The following is a 17,597-nucleotide window of genomic DNA, read 5'->3' on the forward strand; positions in this document are numbered from 1 at the left end:
GCACTGGGTGTTGTATGGAAGTGATGAACCACGGGAATCTACCCCCCAAAACCAAGAGCCCACTGTACCCACTATATGTTAGTCAACTTGATAATTATGTTAAAATACAAAAATAAAAATTTGTGTATATATATTTTTACATTAAAAGAAGGACTATTTCTTAAAGGTCTTCTTTCTACCACCAAGTCACAGAACCAAACAAACTCTGCCTCCAGTTATTTAGACCTTTGAGGTATAATGATTTCATACGTTTCGTTTTATGGAACCCTTACCTAGGGAAAGGGGAAAAATAACAAACATGCCTTCCTAGAGAATAAGCAGTCACTACACAAGCATTTAACCCTGACATGATGATGTGACTCTGAAAAGCCGCGAATGAAGATAACGAGTAACTTTTTGGAAACTCGTAAGTCTAGCATTAAGAAATCTTTTTAATTCCAGATCCGTTTACTGCCCTGAAAGTATCCAAGCTGAATTCTTTTTTAATTCAGCATCTAAGCTGTCTGTCTAAGGCAAGATCATTGCTACCCATGATCTCTGTTTGTTGACTGTTGCCTTAACAACGAGTCTTTCATTGTTACATTGCAGTTTTAGAAAAGGTCTCTCCTTCTCTGTTTCTCCTTTTGAACCGCTTCAAGCGTGTGATATTTAATGAAGTACGGAGAGCCTTCTCCCCCTGTATCTGCGCCCTGAGAATCCCGGTCCACCCGACCACATGACTGCGAACATGACTCAGCAGTTTGTCGTCCCGGAGGTTCATGCCCACGGTGGCTGGTTTTGTGTTCACCTACACAGCTCCCTGCTCAGGTTAGCACACCCAGAGGGGAGAAGTGAGCCCTTGTGGTTTAATTGATTCTGTGTCACACAACATTTCAATTTAGAGAATCATGGAGAAAGCTACGCACACAAAATACCCATATTTAGGTCTTGTTTATTTAAATTATTTGTGTAAACTGATCATGGGAAGTAGCTGATTCTGTTTTGTGCCGAGCAGATGTAACTTCAGAGAAAATAATAATTTAATCTTCCAGATTTTTGCAGTCAGAACGAGGCTGTGTCGTGGGAATAGCTGAAATCAGATCAGCCGTGGCCAGAACCAAACGTACACGAGGAACGTAGGCACTGTTTTGCTGATAAAGGTTTTAGCAGAGGAGTAGAAAATAAGTTCTGGCTTAGGTTAATACAAAAGAGATCGAATGATCAGGGACCATAGTGGTTTCCTCCCTACCTGCTTCCTTGTGGGTTTTCTCTGTGAGGGTGTCTGGCAGGTAGGCACGGGGTGTGGCGGGTAGGGGGTCAGGTAGGTGCCCAGAACTGAGAGACGATGGGGCAACCCTGCCAGGCTGCATTTTACGGCATCCTGTCGGGTCTGCCGTTCGAGTGGGCCTGTCCAGGCAGAGCTTGCCTAGGCTTCATCATCAGAGAATTTAAAGAAAGGTGACCTTGTTGAAAGAGAAGTGCCTCGTAGAAAGTCAGTTTTCGCTTTATGTCAGCCTATTTGCAAACTTCATAAACCTTGTGCGGGAAGAGCGTTGCAAGGGCAGCTGGATCTGAACGTGCGTTGCGGTGCTTCAACACTCGGAGACCGTTTGGCCACAAAAGTTTGGAAAATTAACAAAAAATGGAAGCAGTGTTTTTTTTTTCTTAGGAATGGTTCAGAGAAATGCCCAAATTGCCATTTCTGTAAAGAAGTAGTCTTAGCAGAAAATTTTATTTTTAAGTCTTGTTTGTTTTAAATGAGAAAAAGCCGAGCATATGCATGCATGTGGCATCTTTATTTCCAGAACTTTTAAATCTACCAATAGCATTAGAAATACTGCACATTGAAAACACCACCGCAGAGTGTTTTTACCCTGCATTCAGTTTCGTGAACTGGATAGAACACAGAGTCCTTGTGTGTAAACTGGGAATGATAATACCTTGCTCATGGGTGGTTTTAAGTTTATTTATGCTTAATTTTTAATTTATGAAAGAATTCCTCTCGGGGTGGGATAGTTGCCACTATTCTTTGGTAACCCCAACTAAGGATCGCCTGTATGCATAGGATTAGTGGTTGCAAATAACAGAAACCAATTCTGCTTTGCATACAAAATGCAAGCTCTTTAGTGGAAGAGCATTGAAGAGATCATGGTATTTCCCTGAATGCCGGAGGACAGGACCCGTGTGGGGATTCCTAAGGGAGGAAAGGCAGAGGTAGGATCCTATCAGAGAACTAGTCTGCTTAGGACACCTCCGTTCAACTCTTAAAGGAGATGGTTCCTGGGAAATACTTAGAGGGGTGCCTGGCCCAGGAAAAGGACTTATTACTTAGGTAGGATGGCCAATTACTACTTTGGTTTTGAAGAGTCATTTGAAAGCAGAACTTTAATGGGGGAGAATGGGATGGAGAAAGGAATGTCTTCCTTTTGGACTGTCAGATGCTGCTCTGAGAGGGATAATCTTTGGCACAGAACTGGTTGTCCCCAAAGCACTAGCGATGGGAGAGTCACGGGTGGAGGACTGCACCCACGCTGCCATCCAGTTACGTGCTCGGGCCACCTCTGTCGTTTTGTGTCAGGAATTGTGCTCAGAAAGGATGAAAGAAAATCATCAAAGTCAAGTTAATATTCTCTTACTACACTTCAAGTGAAGATATCCTTTGTGTGGGAAGAAGCATTTTTGTAATTAGATAGCGACCTAAGAATTGATTGGCGGATCAGTGGAAAGCATTTTTAAACGATGAGAACAAAAAAGCCAGCATCGTCCTTTAGGAGAAGCGTGAAAACAGATTCTCGTTGGAGATGGTTTTAAAAAACTAGGACTGAAGACCAGTGACTTCTGTCTACTGTGGACAGATGACAGCACCACTGTTGAGTACGGGAGTAGATGTGTGCCTATGCGCTTTTAAATAAAATGTGTCTCTTTTTTTAAAAAAAAGTATATTTTTGAGAGAGAGAGAGTGCATGCACGTGCACAAGTGGGGGAGGGGCAGAGAGAGGGGGGAGAGAGAATCCCAGGAAGGCTTGACATGTCAGCACAGAGCCTGACGTGGGGCTCGAAATCACTAACCGTGACATCATGACCTGAGCTGAAGTGGGACAGTCAACCGACTGAACCACCCAGACTCCCTAATAAAATGTATCTTTACGTGAAAACACATTGAAAGTCCAAATATGATAGAAATTCTGTGTCCTTCTGGTTTGCAGAGGGTCTCTGGAGATATAGTTTGACATAACTTGTACAGCAATGTTTAGACTCTTTTAATTTTTGATGTGTCAGGGGAAGAATGGGGAGATGGGATAAAACTTAGGGTTTTTGGATTGTCCTGAACAGTACAAGACGTGTGGTCTGTGAGCCAGTTACACTTCCATGTATAGGAAACGGTATTGTGGACCCACTGGAGATCAGTCTTAAGAAATTGTTATTATTCCTCTTGATGTTTCAGCTGCGGTTTTGAATCAGATTTAAGTTCCCCCCATTTCTCAGTTTTAAACTAGAAGTGATACCGTTTTCAGGAGTCCTCTGTGGAATATTATCTTACACAGTAATAGTTAACATTTCTGCCCCGGGTGCTTTTCCTTGTATGATCTCTAGGAGGGGTGTATACGATACAGCTCATCAGAAGGAAATAATGTTTCTTTCTTGACCTAGCTACTGCAGTCTCTCATTCCATACCTGACGGTGATGGTTACACTTGTGAATGTGCCACCTGATGTCCTTGGAATCCTGTAGCTTTAGAGACGTTTATACACAGACTGTGCTAGGAAATTATCTAGCTGAAAAGAATATCCAGTTAATTGGATTAAGAAAACTAAAAAACCCAAAACGAAAAACACATAACTATGCTTTATTAATTTATGATAGAATTCCTTTTAGGGCCTAGATATTTGCCCTGGCTTTTAGGCAAGTACAGCTAATGCTTGCCAGTATACATCGGATTAATAGTTGCATGTAACAGAAACCAGTTCTTGTTTGCACAGAAAATATCTGGTGGAGGAGTTGAAGAGAGCATGGCGTGTAGCTGAATCTAGAGAGCCAGGTGGGATTCTTAAGGGATTCTTAAGGGAGGAAAGGCATAGGAGCCTGTACTCCAGATCTGCTAATTCTCTAAATCTGATGTACTTATATCCAAAACTATATACTCTTTCTTGCATTAAAATTTTTTTAAATGTCTGTTTATTTTTGAGACAGACAGAACATGAATGGGGAGGGTCACAGAGAGGGGGAGACACAGAATCGGAAACAGGCTCCAGGCTCTGAGCTGTCAGCCCAGAGCCCGACGTGGGGCTCGAACTCCCGGACCGCGAGATCGTGACCTGAGCTGAAGTCGGACGCTTAACCGACTGAGCCACCCAGACGAGGCCCCATCTTTCTTCCATTTTAATGGGTGGGTTATTTGTTCTTAAGTTTATGCTGTGTCCTTTGAAATGAGCATTGGGTCCCAGAGTCTTGCTTACTCAAGGACTTTGATCGTGAAATTGTTTTCTGTCTTTTCTGCATTATCATTTTCCCTGAATTGGATCATGTGCATCATTGTATAAATATATTCTTATATCTGAGAGAGATTAAAACAAAATCTGTTGACCACATAACTAGTTGAACTACTGCTACTTAAGTTCTCTGCCTCCCCCTTTTTTTTGTTTTTACAAAACTGCAAATCTGCCAGTACTTACTATATCCGTATTATCTTCTCTTTTATCTTAAAAATTTTTTTTAAATGTTTATTTACTTTTGAGAGAGAGCGTGAGTGGGGGAGGGGCAGAGAGAGAGGGAGACAATCCAGCGCAGGTTCCAGGCTCTGAGCTGTCAGCACAGAGCCCGATGTGGGGCTTGAACTCACAAACGGTGAGATCACGACCTGAGCTGAAGCCGCATGCTTAACTAACTGAGCCACCCAGGTGCCCCCTCATTTATCTTTTGAATCCATACCAAAGAGCCTTTTCTCTCCATCATTCTGTGCAACTGTCTTTTTTTTTTGTAATTCTTAATGACCTGCATCTTATTGAATCCAATCACCAATAATCCATCCTTGTCTTACTCAAGTCATCCATAGCATTTTACAAAGTTGATCGGTTGTTGACTCATTTTCATTAACTGATTTTTTCCTCTTCTCATTGGCCACTCTGTCTTTTCTTCTCCCTTCTTTTATCTTGCCAGCCTCTAAATACTGTAATAGTCCAACACCCAGTCCTTGGACATCCTGTCTTCTCTGTCTGCTCTCACTTCCCAAGAGATCTTATCCACATTCAAAGATGGCCCTACCATGGCGAGGCTGATGACTTTCATCTACTCCTAATTCTGGCCCTACACCCTTCTTCCCTCACCTCTTCCCTAAGTAACATCTGGCTCATTCTAGCAGTGGCTCAAGTCACAACCCTTTTAGCTGTTCTTGACTTGGGTTTTTCATTCACACTCCAAACTCAAACCATCAAGAAAAAAAAAATTGAATACATTCAGCGTCTTACCATTTCTTTGTTTAAAAAAACAATTTTAATGTTTATTTTTGAGAGACAGAGATAGAACACAAGCAGGGGAGGGGCAGAGAGAGAGGGAGACACAAGATTGGAAGCAGGTTCCAAGCTCTGAGCTGTCACTGTAGAGCCTGACATGGGGTCAAGCCAAAATCAACAGTTGGATGCTCAATTGACCGAGACACCCAGGTGCCCCAGCATCTCACCACTTCTGTTTGTTTTAAAAAGAAATTTTTTTAAATATTTATTTATTTTTGATAGAGACAGAGCACAAGCAGGGGAGGGGCAGAGAGAGAAGGAGACACAGAATCTGAAGCAGGCTCCAGGCTCTGAGCTGTCAGCACAGAGGCCGACACGGGGCTCGAACTCATGAACCGTGAGATCATGACCTGAGCCGAAGTTGGATGCTTAACCGACTGAGCCACCCGGGTGCCCCAGCATCTCACCACTTCTAACCACCCCCATTACTGCCACCTCTGACTGAGCCACCTTCATCTCTCAACCTGGGAATTCTAATGATCTTCTAAAATTATCCCCTTGCTTCTGTCTTTGCCCTAGCCCAGAACATACTCCACACAGAAGTATGAGAGATCTTTGAAGTTGTAACTTAGCACATACTGCTTTTCAGTTTGGAATCTTCCAGTGGCTTCGTATATCACTTAGAATGAAATAAAGATCCTCACCAGCCATGTACCCCTTATGAGGTCTGGGTCCCGTTTGTGCTCTGGTCTTTTCGTCTCCCACTCTCCTCCCCATCACCTGTTGCACTCTTCCTGCAGTGGTGGCCTTACTGTGTCACGTTCTTGCCAGTCCCACTTCTTCATCAGTCATCACATGGCTCTTGTCTCTTACTGTCTGGTTTCTTTTGCCCTTACCCCACCCTATTCTTACTCTCTCTCTGGTTTCCTCCCTCCCTCCCTCCCTCCCTCCCTTCCTTCCTTCCTTCCTTCCTTCCTTCCTTCCTTCCTTCCTTCCTTCCTTCTTTCCTTCTTTCCTGCGCTTACCCCACCCTATTCATTCTGTCTCTATGATTTTCTCCCTTCCTTCCTGCCCTGCAGATTGGTCTCCAGGGCCGTCTTATCATATGACCTTCCCCTGATGGATCTGCTCACAGTGTGCCACCAGCTTGCTTCAGCTCTGGATTCCAGGTCTTCTATTCTTACAAGAGACCATTCCCTGACAGGTGCAAAAGCAAGTCATGAGCTCACCCGCTTTGTGTCTTTTTCCTTGCTGTTGTATTTTCTTTACCAGCCAGCACCTAGAATAGACGATATGTAAATGTTTCTTAAATGAATAATACTGGGCACTCAAATCAATGCATTCCAACTATATCTTAATGTAGTATTAACACATTCTTTCGATATGAATTGCTTTCAGCTAAACAAATACTGTAAGAAGCTGGGAGCTCAGAACTGTACCTGCATCATAAAGTAGGAAGACATTTAACTTGAAGGTCAAACTCAAACTATGGAACATTTTTAAGCTGCACATGTTCAGGAATAAAGATTCTCCGCATATCACATCTAAGAGCTAGTGATCTGCTTTAATCTGATGCTGTGAGCTTTTATCGAACCAGGACTGCACCTGCATTCATGGCACAGAAGCAGATTCTCCTTGTGATATGGTTTCATGATTTAGTCCCCAGAATGAGTATGTTCTTTGGGCTTTTTGTTTGTTTGCTATTAGCAACCCTGAACCAAGTTCAAAAAACTTGAAGTTATGGATTCCAAAATGAGGCAATATAAGCACTAGGAATAAAGAGAATCTTCAGTGGCGTTATTAATCACACATACTGAAACCACACAATGTGGTTCCCACTGGGTTATAGTTTACCTCCCTGTTAGAGGACCACCTGCTTAAGTACACATTTTTGCCCACCTAGTAGTTTAGTTGTTGTGCTAAATACTGAAAGGGACTTTCAAAAAATGTAACTCAGGAATTTCTGGGAAGTTAGAAGGATCTGGAGGCATGCTAAATGCTGAGGTGATTCTACAATGATTAAAACACACATAGAACTTATTTCTTGACTTTATGGAACTTATACATAGAATAAGACCATCTTTGTTCTTTTTTTTTTTTTTAATGTTTTATTTATTTTTGAGACAGAGAGCATGAACGGGGGAGGGTCAGAGAGAGAGGGAGACACAGAATCTGAAGCAGGCTCCAGGCTCTGAGCTGTCAGCACAGAGCCCGACGTGGGGCTCGAACTCACGGACCGTGAGATCATGACCTGAGCCGAAGTCGGACGCTTAACCGACTGAGCCACCCAGGCGCCCCACTTTTTTTTTTTTTTAATGTTTATTTATTTTGGGAGACAGAGTGCAAGCAGGGGAGGGGCAGAGTGAGAGGGAGACACAGAACTGGAAATAGGCTTCAGGCTCTGGGCTGTCAGCACAGAGCCTGATGCGGGGCACGAACCCTTGAACGGTGGGATCATGACCTGGGCCGAAGTCGGATGCCCAACTGACTGAGCCACCCAGGCGCCCCAAGACTGTCTTTGTTCTTAAATGAGTTTACATATGAGTGATTGACAGATGTATATATGTGTCTGTTACAGATTTTGTGATGAGAACAATAGTGGTTAAAAGATGAAGGGATTCAAAGAAGAGTAAGGTCCACTTAAAGCCCATGAGTAGAGAAGACTTTGTAAGGAAGTGTTAGATCTACCTTGGAAAATAGCATGTTGGCATTTGGTGGATTGAAACAGAGATAGTGAAATTGAGTGGGGAAAAAAAAGGAAAGAAATTTCTAAGTATACCTCTTAGGAACATTAAAGATTAGAGGACTACAGAGGAAGCCATTACCAGTAATGCCCGTTCACTTAATTTTTACTAACTATGTATATGACCATGTATTTGTAATAGAGTGTGCATGCTTACAGGATTATACACCATTCTGTGTTAACTTGTCCGGAAGTACGATCGAGATCTGGATTTATGTTAGCATTGAGCTCATATTACTAATTAATCAGTAATTAGCTGATAATTAATCAGTAACATAGTTAATGTTCGTAATTAATTACTAATATTGCCTTAGTAGTCAGTGAAACATGATGCAGTTCACCAAAAGATATTGTGTTCTATTAAAGAAGGAAGTAGGTTCAGCTTTATTTTTAATACTGCATGGTAACTAAAGTTTTTTTTTTATCTTGTGATTTTATTTATTTGCTTAAGTTTATTTATTTTGAGAGAGAGAGAGAGAGAGGAGAGAATCCCAAGCAGGCTCTGCATTGTCAGCACAGAGTCTGATGCAGGACTCAATCCTACAAATTAGGAGATCATGACCTGAGCCAAAATCAAGAGTTAGACCCCCAACCGACTAAGGCACCCAGGCACCCCCACCTCCTAAATTATCGTTATTTTAACATGTAGAAAGTTGGATTCTTTTTCTCAGGGTTATCAAATGTAAGTGAACACCTTAGCATTACAAAGGAAAACATACGTCTTTTGTATATTTATTCAGTAATAATTTATTCACTGCCTGCCATTATAAGACATGTCTTTGAAATAACTGCTGTGTTTGAAAGTTGATTCCCCAAAGTGCTTCTTGAATAAATAAAGAGATTAATTGATAAGAATGACTGTTGGGAATTTAAGAAAGAGCTAACAAATAACAATGGCATGGCATATTTTACCCATTGCACTGGAGAAAAAAAGTCATATCCAAATCTGGCAAAAGTATATGGAAATGAGCCTTATCACAAATAATCTTTGGAGTATAAAGTCCTATAGGAATTTTGGGAGGGAATTTGGGAGTATTCCAATTTAGGATGTAGATAACCTTTGACACATTTTGTGAATATATCTTGAGATAAATATATTTTTTGGTAGAAAGTATTCTAGGATTTTTATGTGGTTATAATAAAAATATATTTAATTTGGGATTAAGAATCTACATTTTAAAAATGTTTTTCCAAAAAATAATTCAAAATAAATGATTAGTATCATAAGTCCACTCCCCATGTCACTGGATCACTTTGTTTCTAATTGTTTTCCACCTCCTTCAATTAATAATGCTTCTCCGTGGAAAGGAATAGATTTAAAGTGGCTTAAGTTAAACCTTCAGAGATAAATTTATATGTATTTCCTCACATATGTTCATGAAGTAAAGGGGCAGTAATCCTCAGAATATATTCTTGGATCTTTGACAAAACTTAAAATGCTGGCGCTAATAAAAAGCTCCTATTTAAAACTCTTGGCGCAGTTTTTCTCCCAACCTATTTTCTGCTGAATCTGTGCTTTTCCTGCCAACTGACTTCCTGATTTGGTGCCATCTCTTTGTAATGGACCCGATTTGTTGGTAGGATTTGTCAGGGAGCCCTCATGACTCACCCACGCTGAGCACTGATAGGTAATAGGCTTTAATTTAGCAAAGTTAATGGACAAGAGTCCTAATTAGGACTGTAAACTCTCCGTGAGAGCAACTGACAAGACGTTAAGCTATTCTTGTTTAATTACTTGTTACTTAACATCCTTAAAGGTAAATATGTTAGGATTCAAGAGAGTGGAAGGCCAAGCCATCTGTTGACATGTACTCTCTTGTTACTTAGTGTGACTAATGTTTGTGAATTTTGGATGCTGCAAGATACTAGGGAGCCAAAGAGAGCTTGAAGGTGTATCTGTGTTTTTCCTTACAGATGTGATCTCTCTTGCTAAGAATCGAAACACTTACTATTCGGTGCTTTAATGCAACTTTCAGTTGCTGTGTTGACCCTACTGATTCCCTCTTCAGAATTCTTCTTTTTTCCTCTTAAAATACTATTCATACCAATAATAGTGATATTATTCAATTCTATATTTCTATTTCTCATACACGACAATATTTTAAAATCCCATAGCTAACATTGAAAATACTTACAGTATAGGATAAAGCAATGAAGTTTTCATGATAAATCAAAAAGTGTAAGTTAATTTTATTCAACACTTACGTGATTTCTCTGAAGTATGGAAGTCGACTAAGCTGTCTTTCTGAAAATTGTCCAAAGCTAAAAATCACCCTCCTAGTGGGACTAGGGTTCATACTGTCTTCCAGCTTTTTCCCACTTTGATGATGTCCACATTTTAGTATTGTCATATTTCTTCATGGCCCCATGTTGGTGTACAGGTAGTGATGTCCACGAGAAAAAACCCATAGCACTGGTGAGGAGATAGTGATGGGGACTTGATTCATTTTGATAGCAACTAGTAGTTTTTTGAAAACTAGAACATGCAGTACATTTCTGAGTTACCTAACTGATTAGTCATCTTATTAGAGAAATAGGAGTAATAGAAAATTTGAGGAAAAGAAACTCTCAAATGGACAGATAAAAAAAATAATTTGATCTGATATGCATGATATGAAAGGCTACATTAATTAATGAAAATGAACAATTTTATAGGAATAAATGCAAATACCTTATAATTAGTGTACAAAAGACCCCTACCCAATGTTTTATTTAATAGAACTTGGTGTATTTTTATTTTTTGATTTGAAGTTATTTGTGTATTGCTCGTGGAAAATGATAAATGGTGATTTAATCTGGGGCTGGTCTCATGGGTTGAGAAAGTGTGCAGGGTGGTGGTGCATGGTAGCATCTGGACGGCTTGTGGGGAGGGCGTTGGTGGCAAGGCCAGGGGAGTGGGTGACCCTTACTGTGTGGGGTGTTTCGTCTGCGTGTCTACATTATCACAGTAATGACAGAGGAAGAGCCTATCATTTCTTTTTTTCTATTTTAATTTATATTTTAGTTAATGTACAGTGCAAGATTGGTTTCAGAAATAGAATTTAGTGATTTATCACTTACAACCCCAAGGGCTCATCACAACAGGTGTCCTCCTTAATTAATGTCCACCCATTTAGCCCATCCCCCATCCACCTCCCTCTATCAACCCTCAGTTCTCTATTTTTTTTTTTAATGTGAAATTTATTGTCAAACTGGTTTCCATACAACACCCAGTGCTCATTCCAACAGGTGCCCTCCTCAGTACCCATCACCCATCCTCCTCTTCCTCCCACCCCACATCAACCCTCAGTTTGTTCTCAGTTTTTAAGAGTCTCTTATGGTTTGGCTCCCTCCCTCTCTAACCTCTTTGTTATTTTTATTATTATTTTTATTTATTTATTTTTTGTTTTCTATTGTTAAGTCTTTTGTGGTTTGTTTCCCTGTCTCCCCGCCCCCTTCCCATATATTCATCTGCTTTTTTTCTTAAATTCCACATATGAGTGAAATCATGATATATGTCTTTCACTGATTAACTTATTTGACTTACCAAAATACTATCCAGCGCCATCTATATCATTGAAAATGGCAAGATTGCATTTTTTTGATGGCTAATATTTCATTTTGTATATACCACATCTTCTTTGTCCATCAGTTGAAGGACAGTTTGTCTATGGACAAACTCCATAGTTTGGCTATTGTTGATAATGTTGCTATAAACATTGGGGTGCATGTGCACCTGTGAATCAGCACTCCTATATTCTTTGGATAAATTCCTACTAGTGCTGTTGCTGGGTCATAGGGTAGGAACCTTCATACTGTTTTCCAGGGTGGCTGTACCACTTTGCATTCTCACCAACAGTGTGAGAGAGTTCTCCTTTCTCTGTACCCTTGCCAACATCTTTTGTTTCCTGAGTTGCTAATGTTAGCTCTTCTGACACGTGTGAGGTGGTATCCCATTGTGGTTTTTATTTGCAATTCCCTAATGATGAGTGATGTTGAGCATGTGTCTGTTTGCCATCTGGATGTCTTTGGAAAAGTGTCTGTTCATGTCTTCTGCACATTTCTTTTTTTTAATAAATTTTCTAAGTTTATGTATTTATTTTGGGGGGGGGCAGAGAGAGAGGGAGAGAGAGAATCCCAAGCAGGCTCCACGCTGTCAGCACACAGCCTGATGTGGGCCTCGAACTCACGAACTGTGAGATCATGACCTGAACCGAAATCAAGAGTCAGATGCTTAACCAGTTAGGCACCCGGGTGCCCCTCTTCTGCCCAGTTCTTAACTGCATTGTTTGTCTTTTTGGGTGTTGAGTTTGATAAGTTCTTTATAGATTTTGGGTACTATAACCTTTCATCAGATACATCATTTGCAAATAGCTTCTCCCATTCCATAGGCTGCCTTTTAGTTTTGTTGATTATTTCCTTCACTGTGCAGAAGGTTTTATCTTGATGAGGTCCCAATAGTTCATGTTTGCATCTGTTTCCCTTGCCTTTAGCAATGTTTCTAGTAAGAAATTGCTCTGGCTGAGGTCAGAGAGGTTGCTGCCTGTGTTCTTCTCTAGGCTTTTGATGGTTTCCTGTCTCACATGTAGGTCTTTAATGCATTTGGAATTTATTTCTTGTGTATGGTGTAAGAAAGTGGTCCAGTTTCATTCTCTTGCATGTCCAGTTTTCCCAGCATCATTCGTTTGAAGAGAGTGTCTTTTTTCCATTGGATGTTCTTTCCTGCTTTTTCTGAGTTAACCATATAGTTGTAGGTTCATTTCTGGGTTTTCTGTTCTGTTCCATTGATCCATGTGTCTGTTTTTGTGCCAGTACCATACTGTCTTGATGACTACAGCTTTATAATATAGCTTGAAATCTGGAATTATGATGTTTCTAGTTTTGTTTTTCTTGTTTAGGATTGTTTTGGCTAGTTGGGCTCTTTTGTGGTTCCATACAGTTTTAAGGGTGGTTTGTTGTAGCTCTGTGAAGAATGCTGGTGGTATTTTGATAGTGATTGCACTACATGTGTGGATGATTTGGGTAGTATAGACTTTTTAACAATATTTGTTCTTCTGGTCCATGAACGTGGAATGCTTTTCCATTTCTTTGAGTCCTCTTCAACTTCTTTCATAAGTGTTTTATAGTTTTCAGAGTACAGTTCTTTTACCTCTTTAGTTAGGTTCATTCTTAGGTATGTTATTGTTTTTGGTGCACTTGCAAATGGGATCAATTCCTTGATTTCTTTTTCTGGTGCTTTATTATTGGTGTATACAAAGGCAACAAAGTTCTGTACATTGATTTTATATCCTGCAACTTTGCTGAATTCATGTATTAGTTCTAGCAACTTTTTGGTGAAGTGTTTTGGGGTTTTCTACATGGAGTATCATGTCATCTGCAAATAGTGAAAGTTTGACTTCTTCCTTACTGATTTGTATACCCTTTATTTCTTCTTGTTGTCTGATTGCTGATGCTAAGGTTTCCAGGATTATATTAAATAGTAATGGTGACAGTGGGCATCCTTGTCTTATTCCTGACTGTACAGGAAGGGCTCTCAGATTTTCCCTATGAAGGATGATATTAGCTGTAGGTCTTTTCATATATGGCCTTTATGATGTTCATGTGTTCCCTCTATCCCTACTTTGTGGAGGATTTTTATCAAGAATGGATACTGTATTTTGTCAAATGCTTTTTCTGCATCTATTGACGGGATCACACGGTTTTTATTCTTTCTTGTATTAATGTGTATCATGTTGATTGATTTGTGAATATTGAACCAGCCCGCAGGCCAGGAATAAACTCCACTTGATCATGGTGAATAATTCTTTTGATGTACTGTTGAATTCGGCTTGGTAGTATCTTGTTGAGAATTTTTGCATCCAGGTTCACCATGGCTATTGGCTATAATTCTCTTTTTTACTGGGGTCTTTGTCTGGTTTCGGAATCGAGATTCTTCTGGCCTAGTAGGATGAACTTAGAAGCTTTCCTTCCATTTCTGCTTTTTTTGGAACAATTTGAGAAGAGTACGTGTTAACTTTTCTTTATATGTCTGATAGAATTCCCCTGGGAAGCCACCTGACCCAGGACTCTTGTTTTTTGGGAGATTTTTGATTACTGATTCAATTTCTTTGCTGGTTATTTGTTCAAAAGTTCAGTTTCTTCCTGTTTGAGTTTACAGTCCTATCATTTCTGTCAGGAATGGAGAATTCAGTAAATGAGGCTGCCCTAGAAGGATGCTCCCCTTAACGCTGGGGACTGTCATTGTGATCTCTATTTCCAACCACAGATATCTGCATGCGTGTTTTATAGACTGCTTACTCCAAGCACAAGATGTCAGTTCGGAGCGCCCAGGGGGCTCTCATGAAAGGCTCCAGCATCCTCCTTCCTGTGTAGGATAATCCGAGGTACATGTTTGGTGCCATCACCCAGAGCTTTTCTTACGGATTAGTCTCTGGCCACCCACTACGCAGGCTGCTTTAGTAATTCGCTCTTTTATCTGGTATCCCCTATTCCTCCTCCATTTCTCCTTCTTCGCTGTATCACCAGTGTTTCCTGTACCTGCCGGAGAAGCTGTTTGCACTCCTGTTCCTATTTTAGAGTCTGCTTTTCAGGGAACCCAAACTGTCATGCACTGATGTGGCCAGCATTCAGGCTCATGCCTGTCTCTGAAGCCTGTGGCCTTTTCACGATGCCCTGTGGTTTCCTCCAGATAAACGGCTCCAAATGCTCCTTTATTCTGGAATCACATCATGTGATTCTGTGCCTGACATGGTCACATTTATGATTTTGAGCTTCTCTGACCAATAAAGAGGTGCACTGCGATGTTTTGTTCCCACTCTTCTGAGAATAATCTGATGTCTATTATTAATAACATCGCCCGTGTGCTGAACTAGCCATCTTGTGTGAGCTGGTTTTAGAACAAAGGAACTTCTGAAAGCTTGGCAGAGCTATTTGTTGTTTTAGTCAATCCAGCATATTTAATATTTGGAGGAAATGGTTTACTCGTAAATTGCCTTTATTACCTGTCACTGCTGGGACATTATTTAGACACCATTAACATGTTTGTGCCATTATTTTCATTTTTTCTCAGAGGCATTCATGATTTCTTATGCTTGAAAACCCAGGAACTTTTTTTTTGCCTATATATATATTATCTAATCTCACTGAGCTTTCTAAACTGGATTTCGAATGGATCTTGTGTTTTTAAATAGATGCAGTGAAGTTTGTCTTCATTGAAGAAGACAAGACTGTGGAGACTAACCACATGTGTAGGCATGACTTACTTTTATTCTAGATTATGTCAAGTAAAGCATAACCAAAACTAAATGACATTTGTCAGTGGAGTCTTTAAAGACCTTTTCCGTTGCAAAATTCTGAGACAGTAGAAAGAAGACTTCGAGTGGTTCCTAGTTGAGCCGTATTCGAGTAGGAAAAAGGTGCTGTTGTCGTTTTCATTATAGTTAATCTTATGATCCTATTTTGTCCAAGAGTTTTATAAACTCTTCACGGGAAGAAATCCCTATCTCTTCTATAAATCCTGGAAAACCAGCCAATCCTCAAGGAGAGAAAACTCGCGATCTTACGAAACTGATGCATTCCTTTGCAGACATTTGTATATCGTGGGATCTCTTTCTTATGATTATATTACTTAGTTACCACTAATTGGTCCTAATTTTACTCCTGGTATCACATAGTAAAAAAACAAAACAAAAAACAACACATAATCCTTAGAATTGATGTCTTGGGTGTGAAGGATGGCTTTCATTTCTAAATCTTCTTCCATCCTCCCAGTAAAGTGCCGTCACCGCAACAGGCAAGTCAGGTGTGCTCAGGACTCTCTCTGGCCCTTTCTTCTCATCCAGGAGTGCGGGGCTTCTGCCTCCGGGAAAGAGCAAGGTGACGTGAGGGCGTACCATGAACCAGAATGAAAACTATTCTATTCCCTGTTTCAAGGAATAGAAACAGAGAGTATTGATTGGCTTATGCCACTTAAGAAAATATTTATAGCTAATAGTATATACGGGTGATCTGTGGCTTGGTGTTCGGTACCATCGAAGGCCTTTTTAGTTTACGCCGTCAATCTCACTATAGTGATTTCTCCTGCTTGGGTTGTATCTTCCAGGGGAATGTGGTAGAATGAGCCTGTGGGACCACTTTCTCAGAGTGACACAAAGCAGAATCGCTTTTTAACTCTGTGTTTTGAATAGACATCATTGCCATCCCTACTGTGACGGGAACTGTGTACCCATGGAACGTACTGTTTGAGCCCGGTGACACCACGTTGACTGGCATGCATAGTTTGAGGCCCTTACATAGAAAGTAGACCATTGGGGTTCGCGAATTCAACCTTTACTCTAAGATGGAGCAGTGTTACTCCCTCTCCCTTCTCAGTTTATGTGAGACCTGGCCTTCTCTCACCTGACGCCTTTAAGGAAATCAAAAGAGAAACAAATGAGAAGGGATGTGGTAGGAGCAGCGTTTACAAATTTGTGATCATACATTCTTGCTGGCACTTCCTGGTCTAAAAGTTCTTCCTGCCTCCAGAACTGTTTTAGGATTCCCCATCATTCATATCTTGCCAGGCCAGTCACCTGAGTGGTTGGTAGAATGAGGGTGTTCATTCCATGTTCCTCTCATGACCGTGCTCATTTATCACTCTTTCCACTTCCTTACTCTCTGCTCTCCACCTGCAGTAATCAGGGTTTTGTCCTTGCAAGTATGTTACGGAACCAGGCTGGAACGTTGGCGAATAAACTAAGTGGCACTCGGAGATCTTGGTGGATCGGAGATTTACTTAACATCGGTGGGCCCAGAGGAGACCGTTTCCCCAAAGATCTGAGCCCTGAATGCAAGGGGGGAGGGTAATTTATAGTTGTCAGCTTCCACATCGGTGGGGGTTTTTGCCCACACAGCAAACAAAGGAAGAAGACACCGGAGGAAGGGTCTGTAAGCTAGAGACCAGAGTTTCTTTTGGCCCCATCGGGCATCTTTGGCGTACTTCATTTACTTCTCCAACAATTACACTGATGTTTCTTTTTCGAATGCCACTCATGGCCTCCAAACGGATAAAACTTGGTTGTATTTGGCTCCCTTCCTGCCTCTTGCTGGATCCTTCTCTGTGATGAAGTCTGTGCTCAAATGTCACCTTCTCTGACAGGCCTTCACTAAAAGAGCTCCCACCTCCATTGCCCTTACTACATAATGTTTCACATATTTGTGATTCCTTGCTTTCATTGCTTGTTTATACAGGCGTGGTATACACATATGTATGTGTGTATTCACGTACACACATAATTTCATCTCTCCTTTCCCATTAGCAAGTAAATTTTAGAGAGGAGGAAGGATCTGTTTACTTTTTCATGGCCATGTACTCACTGCTAATAACATGATATGAACATAATAGGTCCTTAGTAAATACGTATGGATGACTTAACGTGGATAGGACGTGGATGTCATGAACACATTCA

The sequence above is a fragment of the Lynx rufus genome, unplaced genomic scaffold (assembly GCF_022079265.1).
Source record: "Lynx rufus isolate CCGP_SWC_20201006 ecotype Redwood Valley unplaced genomic scaffold, mLynRuf1.p SCAF_9, whole genome shotgun sequence".
Lineage (NCBI taxonomy): Eukaryota > Metazoa > Chordata > Mammalia > Carnivora > Felidae > Lynx > Lynx rufus.